General features: G+C 41.6%; 1 non-coding gene across 1 annotated transcript; it reads left to right on the top strand.

Annotated features, from left to right (window-relative positions):
- Nucleotides 1–3,213: 3,213 nt before the first annotated feature.
- LOC115868666 lies at nucleotides 3,214–3,377 on the top strand. Its single transcript, XR_004045731.1, has one exon. It is a non-coding gene; the product is annotated as a U1 spliceosomal RNA (small nuclear RNA).
- The last annotated feature ends 6,017 nt before the right edge of the window (nucleotides 3,378–9,394 follow it).

The following is a 9,394-nucleotide window of genomic DNA, read 5'->3' as shown; positions in this document are numbered from 1 at the left end:
ACCTCACAAAACAGAGGCAATGACGCTGACTGCAGGAGGAAAGCCGAGTCAGTGAACGAATAAGCATCTCAGTACTAGCAGGGGTCTCCACACGGCTGTTCCAGCACCCAAGGCTGCATCGGGATAGGTCCATGTGGCTTCTCCTTGGGGATGTCTTGTAGGAAGTCAATCTTGCCAGCTGAAGCAGGGAACTGTTAAGGCAGCTGCACCCTGGTGCAACCATCACAAAACAAGAGACCCGAGAACTAGAAAGGCGAGCTTCACCACCCATTTATCCCTCTGCCTTTCAATTAGCCCCACATGTGATTATCGGCCAGGCTGGCACAATTAACTAACTCACATGGGTACAAGTCATTCCAATTCTTTTTCATCCTATAGCCTGAGTTTGACATTTGCATTTTGAACAAAATCCCAGCTAATATTGCCATTGTTGAAGTAAGAATCACATACCTTTTGACTACCACTCCCTGAGATAATGCAATGATACACAAGAGTCACGTAAGGCATGCTTACTGATCTGACCTGAGGTGTTAATAAATGATAAACAAGCAGTAATTCAGTAAATATTTGTTCAACTGCTTTCTGTGTCAGTTGGTATGCTAAATCCTGATAGGGTGACCAGCTCCTTGGGGAAACAGTACAGGAGAGTTTCATTAATTAGCAAACATCTAGAATTTCTATTTGTTATTAGGTTTCATAAAGGCAGTTCCACCTCATGACATCCTTATGTGTAACAGAAAGAAACACTGCCTGGTCCTTCAGCATCCTCAGTCATGGTTTCGTTCGAGCCAATTGTTGCCACGGTGTCAATCCATCTTGTTGATGATCTTTTCTGTTTTTGATGACCCGGTCCTTTACGAGAGGAGCCCTGGTGGTGGAGTGGTACATGTTGGGCTGCTAAGCACAATGTCAGCATCGGAAACCACCAGCTGCTCTGCTGTGGGGAAAACTTAATAAGCCTTCCCAAACCCATAACGAGTTACAGGCTTGGCCTCTCACAGAGGACGGTTCTATCCTGCCCTACAGGGTCACTGTGAGTAGGAATTGACCCTTTGGCAGCGAGTGAGAACTTTATCAAGCATGAGGTTTCGGAGGGTTTTTTGTTTTTCCCCACGAACTGGTTGCTCCTGATAACGTGTCAGAAGTACATGAGAGAAAGTCTTGGCATTCTTACTTCTAAGAAGCATTCTGGATGTGCTTCTTTAAAAAACAAAAACAAAAACACCAACAACCCTACCCCCTTTTTATCTTGGTGAATTGGGTGAAGGTTTACAGAGCAGATCACCAGTTCTACATTCAGCAATTCAAAAAATTAACAGTTTTATTCCTATGTACTTAACAAACTATACAATTCAATAGTTCAATCAAATTAAGAAGAGTTGTACAACCATCACCACAATCAATTTTAGAACTTTTTCTTCATTCTTATACACATCATTATTGACTTGCCCCATTTTCCCCCTAACCTCCCCTGACATACTCCCAAGGAACCATTAATCCAGTTACTGTCTCTATAGATTTACCTATTTTCAGATTTCATATACAGAAAAAAAAAATTAAAACACATGCCAAAAAATAAACAAACAAAAACTAACAACAATAATAAAGCAAAGCAGAGAAAAACATCAATTAAAAAGAAAGGAGAAACTATTAAAAACGAGGACAAATTTAATATGAGTTAAAAAGCAGATCAAATGATAACATGTTAAATTTTAACTGCAGCTGCACTAATCTGTTTTCCAATGTGTTCTGTATGATAGTGAGGCTAGTCACATGCCTGGTTTATGGTCAAAGGGGGTTCACCAGAGGCTTAATCGCCAGAGGCTTAATCCACATATATTTACACTTCAATTTTTTTTTCAACCTAATCAACTTTAAAATGGGTCAATTTTTTTCAAATGATAAAACATTACATTTTTAGCCTAACTCCATCTGATATAATTGACTTTACAACACTCTCTTTCTGATAGCAAGGCTATTTACACCCCTCACCTAAGGCAGGAGGGATTCACTGGAGGCTAAGTCCATGTGAGGACCCTGCAAAGGAATTTTGGACTTCGCTGGCATCCATAGCCTTCTGCAAACCAGGGGTTCTCCTACCATTCCCTCTTTCAGATTTGGATTTCTTATCTACAATCCTTGTATCACATAGGCGGGTGTGTTTCTTCCATGTGGACTTAGTTGATACCTCATTTAGATGGCTGCTTGTTGAAAGACAAATCTTCAAGATCCCAGACACTGTTCTTTCTAATAGTCAAGGACTGCATGGTTTCTTCACCACACTTTGCTGCAGCACTCCATATATGGTCAATAATCTCTTCATGAAGGTGAGCAGTAAGCATGGCCGTGTCATAAGAACTTATTATTCTTAGTTTGGGGCTAGAATTAAGTGTGATCTCAAATCCATTCATGTATATATATGATTTAGATATGCTCCTCATTTACCTAACCATATTTTATGTTAGAGAGCATTTTCTAGCATCATGCTAGAGCATACAGTGATTTTATTGATAGTATCATTCATTTATCCAATGGTAGGAAATTTAAAACAGCTGATACAAAGGAATTATACAAGGATAGGCCAACTATACTCTGCAATACATGAACTATTGACTTCTATAGATTACACTCTTAAGTGACTGGAACCTATTTATACAAATAATGAGGCTGGTAGGGCAAAACTTTTGATAATATTCATTCATAACGGCAGAGCCATGTTTACCAGATTAATACATGTTATCATAAAGGAAGGAGGGCATTAAAAGAGTAAGTGTATGGTAGCTCATGGAGACCATTCATTTTGCACCCTCAAGGCAAGAGATCTAAACCAAAGTCCAACAACTGCCAGCTCTGTGCCCTAGGAATAGCAGTCATCAGCTTCTTCTTACACTTGGGAGTTTCTGCCTTAAGTCCAAGGGCTCCAGGTGTGTATGAGGTAAAACCCAGTTCACTTAGCGAGTGTGTGTGTGTGTGTGTGTGTGTGTGTGTGTGTAGTATGTGTTGATGGTGGTAACAGCAGTAATGGATAGTAATGGAGAGCTTGTTAGGATGAATTGGGAAAAAACTGGGCATTGTATTTCACAAGGACCATCTGGGATAGGAGTTTATTCAAGCAGGGACAAAGGATATTGGGAAAGCAAAACTATAGATTTACTAAAATGGTGGATGAGAAAATGAATAGGAAAGAGATTATTCACTGGAAAGGGCTTTGCAATACTTACCTGGCAGGGGAGATACCATGATCACGAAGGTGGTTTTCCCAGGGCGAGACTTATCCATTGCACTCCGGATGTGCTGACCCCTGTGATTTCCCCAAATGTGGGCAACTCGACTGCATAATTTGTGGTAGTGGGGGACTGCATTCTTGCTCTACCCTAAAAAAAAGGGAAAAAAAGAAAGGGCTTTGCAAACTAAATGAATTTTCACCACATATGAATTGTTTTAATTCATTTTAAAAACAATGCTATTCAGTGAATTGAGGCTTTGATAGCGTTTTCTTCAATATCTCACCATATAAAAAATGAAACATGCTGAATAGAAAAATTATCTATAAAATATTATAATTTCTAAATATGCAAGCCTTGATGTGATTGACATCAATAGATATATGAAGTGTTCAGCTATAAGGATTTTGAATTTCTCTTTCTGTCAAACAACTTTACAATCAATCAACCAGTTTCCAGACAAACATTGCTTCTTCTCTCCCTTCCACAGCATCTACTGTTGGGTAATTAGAAAGAGAAAGCATGTCCTCTTTACAAACACATTTCCTCTGAAATAATGACGTTCTGTGAAACAGGGACTGCCGTTCCATTCTTCACATAAGGGAACTGGGGCTCAGCAAAGTCAGATGATTGTACTGCAGTGACTTCTTTAATAGGACTCTTCTAGCCATAGTGTTTGTTACTACCACCCAGTGACCTCTTGCTGATTGGTCTGGGTAAGAGAAGGTCCGGGAAAATACTGAGAGGATTCCATTGTGATTGCCATCTTGTTGGGAATAAAATGATTCCTCTTTGAAGCAGGAAGGAGGAATCTCATTACAAGCAAGATAAATAAACCAGGAGTGGAGTGTGCTCTTTGGACCCCAGAGAAGCCCCTTTAATCCAGGAGACAGTTAGACACAAGAGGAGCAGCAGAGCCGGAGCATGAGACAAAGAGGTAGACGTCTTCGTCTGTAGAATAAGTAGAACGGTGTGTTTTTGGACAGGAGACTAGCTTGTGGAGTGGGTGCCTCTAGGCACTTATTTAGGAGAGCAAGGTTTGCCGACTCTTGGAACGAGAGCTGCGTGCCTTGGGGCTGAGGCTTATGGAGGAGCAGCATGCCCTTTGGGCCTTTATTGGCAGTCCCCCACATTTTGGTAACATGAGCTGGGAGGTTGATGGGCCAAAGACCAGAGTGGCCTGCTGCAGGCTCCGCTGAGAAGAGGCTGTTCTGTCTGAATAATTGTGTTCAGAGCACTTGTAGCCTGGTAAGTTTATAATAAACCCTGCAAGTGTGAGTATTGGGAGTTCTGTGTGACCCTTTTCAATGAATTATTTAAGCTAAATGAGAACATAGAGAGTGCTGTGGGAGGAACACTAGCCATCAGAATTGGTAGGGTGGGGCATGGATGACCCCCATCTCGTCCAAGTAGAATTCTACCTTGGGTAGTGGTTATGTGCAGTTTGATTTACTTATCTCCTTGCATAGCTGGAGGAGGGCAGATACAATTCCCATATCATTCCTTTTTTTACAATAACTTTCCAAAGTCACATAGCTAGAAAGTGGCAGGGCCAAGATTCAACCCTTGATTGACTGGTTTCTATAGCCAGTGATTTCCTCCACACTTCTTCATAAGCACTAATGCCTCCACCCAGTAGGTTACCAAGTCCACACTCTTACTTTCTAAAGACACGAGGGGAAAAAAGGCATCTAGCAAGATGGTGTATAGTACCTGGCATGGTTTGAATCTGTAAACATTGGAGATGGCCAAGAGATGGGTGTTCATGATTTCAAGCAATAAGAGAAAGCGAGCCAGTGATTATTAAGAGTCACTGTAAGGGCTGGTACCATGCCAGGTACTTTTTATCTTCTTCCTTGATTCTCATAACACTTCTCCTAGGTAGAAATTATTTTATACCTTTTTTTTTCAGATTAGAAACCATGGCTTTAAAGTGTGCTAATTATTCAAACAAACTGTTAGGTCTAGGTTGATGGCTTAAAAGTATGTTAATTCATATATGTTATTATGGTGTCCACCATTTACCTGTCCGTTTGTTTTATTGTGGTGGCTCAAGTGTTGCTGTAAGCTATGACACCAGCATTTCAAACAGGAGCGGGATCACGCATGGTGTACAGGTTTCATCAGAGTTGCCAGACTCAGATTGGACTGTGAAGGAAGAATAGGATTCCCGTTTCTGAGGGATTAGCCACTGAAAAGTCTGTGAATACCAGCAGAATATTGCCACATATAGTTGCTGGAGGATGAGCCTCTTAAGTTAGAAAGCGCTCAAAGTATGATTGAGGAAGAATTGTCTCCTTAAAATGGAGTTGACCATAATGATACTGATGAAGAGAGATTCAAATTGAGAAAAAAAACAGTTGCCAACATCCATTAACAATTGGAATATGGAATGTACTAAGTATAAATAAAGGAAATTTGGATGTTACAAAAAATGAAACGGAATGCATAAAGATCAAAATACTAGGCATTAGTTAGCTGAAATGGGCTGGTATTGGCCATTTTGGGTCAGACAATGATATTACTTATTATGTGGGAATGTCAAATTCAAGAGGATGTGAAAGTTGGATACATAGAGAAATGCATAGTATTTTAAAATTATGGTCTTGGGGATAGAATCAAAGCTGGAGATCACATGATAGAATTTTGTAAGACCAAAGAGCTCTTCATTGAAGTATTCATTTCCAGCAACAAATGGCAACTGTGCACATGGGCCGTGCCGGATGGAATTCCCAGGGATCAAATTGACTACCTCTGTGGGAAAGCTGATGGAGAGGCTGAGGAGTAGCAGTAAAATGGGACCAGGGGCTGATTGTGGAACATATCAATTATGATTATCTATGTTCAGGTTAAAGTTGAAGTAAATAAAAACCAGGCCACTAGAGCCAAAATAAGATCTTGAATCGATCCCACCTGAATTATGAGAACATCCCAAGAACAGATGTGCTGCATTGAACACTAATGACAGAAGACGTGATGAGCTGTGGGATGACATCATGAATATCATACATGAAGAAAGCAAAAGGTCATTAAAAAGACAAAAAAAGGACAGCTGTTATAGGAGGTTAGTGTTATAAACAAGAAGAAACCAAAACAAGGCAAAGACTCTTTTTTTAGAAAAAAACATTTAATTAGGGGCTCATACAACTGTTATTGCAATCCATACACACATCAATTGTGTAAAGTGCATTTGTACATCATTCTCAAAACATTTTCTCTCCACTTAAACCCCTGGCATTAGGTCCTCATTTTTCCCCTCCCTCCCCGCTCCCCCCTCCCTCATGAGCCCTTGATAGTTTATAAATTGTTATTTTGTCATATCTTGCCCTGTCCGACGTCTCCCTTCACCCACTTTTCTGTTGTCCGTCCCCGAGGGAGGAGGTCACATATAGTTCCTTGTAATCGGTTCCCTCTTTCCTACCCACTCTCCCTCTACTCTCCCTGTTTCACCACCCACACCACTGGTCCTATAGGGCTCATCCGCCCTGGATTCCCTGTATTTTCAGTTCCTATCTGTACCAGTGTACATCCTCTGGTCTAGCCAGACATGCAAGGTTGAATTCGAGTCATGGTAGTGGGAGCGGGAAGGAAACATTTAGGAACTAGAGGAAAGTTGTATTTTTCATCATTGTTACATCGCCCCCTGACTGGCTCATCTCCTCCCCGAGACCCCTCTGCAAGGGGATCTCCCGTGGCCTACTAATGGGCTTTGGGTCTCCACTCTGCACTCCCCCCATCATTCACTATGGTAAGATTTTTTGTTCTGATGATGCCTTATACCAGATCCCTTCAACACCTCGTGGTTGCATAGGCTGGTGTGCTTCTTCCATGTGGGCTTTGTTGCTTCTGAGCTTGTTGGCCGCTTGATCACCTTCAAGCCTTTAAGAAGGGCAAAGACTCTTTACCAAAGGAGACACACGTTGGAAGTCACCAAGTGGGTGGGGGAAGGGATGGCTCAGGAGGAAAGATGCAACGATAGACTGAAGGGTTGACAGATACTAACTTGGTGAAAGGGAAGACAGTAATTCATAAGAGGGATAAAAATCAAAGTAGAGGGCAGGGTAACCTAATGGGGGCAAGGGGCTGGTAAGTAGCTTAAATTGTTTAATACCCAATTGATTATCTGAAATGCACACACCCATCTAATTCACAGACACACACACACACACACAATCAAAGTGTATGTTAGAAGAGATTCTGAAACTTGTTCTTGAATGTAGAGTAGCTTAAATAAATGGAAGAAATTAACTAAAACACCTGAACAGAAAATTTCAGAGGGCAACTCAAGAAGGCAAAATATTACAGTTAAACATGCATAGACCTGGAGCTGGAGTGCCGTAAGGGAAAAACACACAGCACATCTCAAGTTGAAAGAATTGAAAAAATTGAGTTGAAATATTGAAGGATTCTATCAGTGTATCCAACAATGCAGGAAGCATCAAAAGATAATGGAAGGAATACAGAGTCACTGTACCACAAAGAACTAGTAGACATGCGGATGTTTTCAGAGTAGCATTTGCTCCAGAATTGATGGTACTGAAGGAAGAAGTCCAAGCTGCACTGAAGACATTTGCAGAAAAGCCCCAAGTCTCCATAAATTGATGGAATACCAACTGAATTGTTTCCACAAGCTGATGAAGCACTGGAAGCACTCTTACCTGGACCAAGAAGTTTGGAAGAGCTACCTTGTCAACCGACTGGCAGACTTTGCCCATTCCACAGAGAGTGAACCAACAGAATGTACAAATTATAGAACCATACAATCGCTATCCCAGGCAAGTACCATTTTACTGAAGACCACTCAACAACGTTTTTGGTAGTGCACTGACCAGGAGCTTCCAGAAATGCAAGCTAGATGCAGCAGAGGGCATCGTTTGAGGTATATCATTGCTCGTGTCAGCGACATCTTCGTTGGAAGCAGAGCATACTAAAACGATGTTTGTGCTTTGTTGTTTTTTGAAAAGGCACTCACTGTGTGGTTCATAACAATTTTTTTTATAGCAGTGAGAAGAATGGGAATTTCAGAACACTTTGTGTGCTCATGCAGAACCTGTACATAGATCATCAGGCCATTGTCCGTACAGAATAAGAGAATACAGCCTGGCCTAAGATCAGGAAGTGTGTGTGTCCGGGTTGTATGCTTTCCCCATACTTAATCAATTTGTATGATGAACAAATCATTCAAGAAGCTGGACTGTGTGGAGTAAAAAGTGGCATCAGAATGGGAGGAAGGCTCTTTAACAACTTGTAATATGCAAATGGTACAACTGTTCATACTGAACGTGAGGAGGACTTGAAGCACTTGCTGATGAAAACCAAGGATTGACTGCACCATTCAGTATAGATTGCAATTCAGTGCAAGAAAAAACTAAAGTCCTCACCACTGGACCGAGAGATAACATCATGATAAATAGAAAAAAGAATGTAGTTTTTAAGGATTTCATTTTATTTGCAGCCACAATCAATGCTAATTGCTAGAGCAGCAGTTCTCAACCCGTGGGCTGCGACCCCTTTCGGGGTCGAATGACCCTTTCACAGGGGTCGTCCAATGCATAACAGTAGCAAAATTACAGTTATGAAGTAGCAGCGAAGAAAATTTTTTGGTTGTGGGGGGGTCACCACAACATGAGGTGTACGAAAGGGTCTGGGCATGAGGAAGGTTGAGAACCACGGTGCTAGAGGAAAGCATCGTGTTTGGGGAAGGGACCAAACAAGAGGAGCATGGGGGATTTATGGTAAAATGGATGGTGCAATAACTGTGACAGGGGACTCAAGCACCCTGTGAGGGTGACGCAGGACCAGGCACCCTTCTGTTCTGTTGCACTTTTTGTTCCATCTCCCACAGCACACTCTACTTTTCAACTTGACTCTATAATTCATTGCAATGGCCACACACAGTTCAGACACTGCTTACAACCATGGGATTTATTACGTAAATGAACAGTTTACAGTGCAGATGAGACATGTTCAGGATACAGCTGTTCAGTCAGGACATGTTACAAAATTCTTTCGAGGCTGGTAAGAAATGCTCAAGGGCATACCACCCTGCTGTAAGACTCTTGGCTCTAGTTCGACAGAGCAACAGATTCAGATGCCTGAATTAAGTGTCCAGAGGCACCCAACTCCACAGGCCAGTCTCCTGCCCCACAGCACTTAGCTTTACTTGCTCC

Source organism: Echinops telfairi, unplaced genomic scaffold (assembly GCF_000313985.2).
Source record: "Echinops telfairi isolate 266 unplaced genomic scaffold, ASM31398v2 ScPeMD7_17;HRSCAF=63, whole genome shotgun sequence".
In the NCBI taxonomy this organism is placed as follows: domain Eukaryota; kingdom Metazoa; phylum Chordata; class Mammalia; order Afrosoricida; family Tenrecidae; genus Echinops; species Echinops telfairi.
This window is presented reverse-complemented; position numbering and strand designations above follow the sequence as displayed.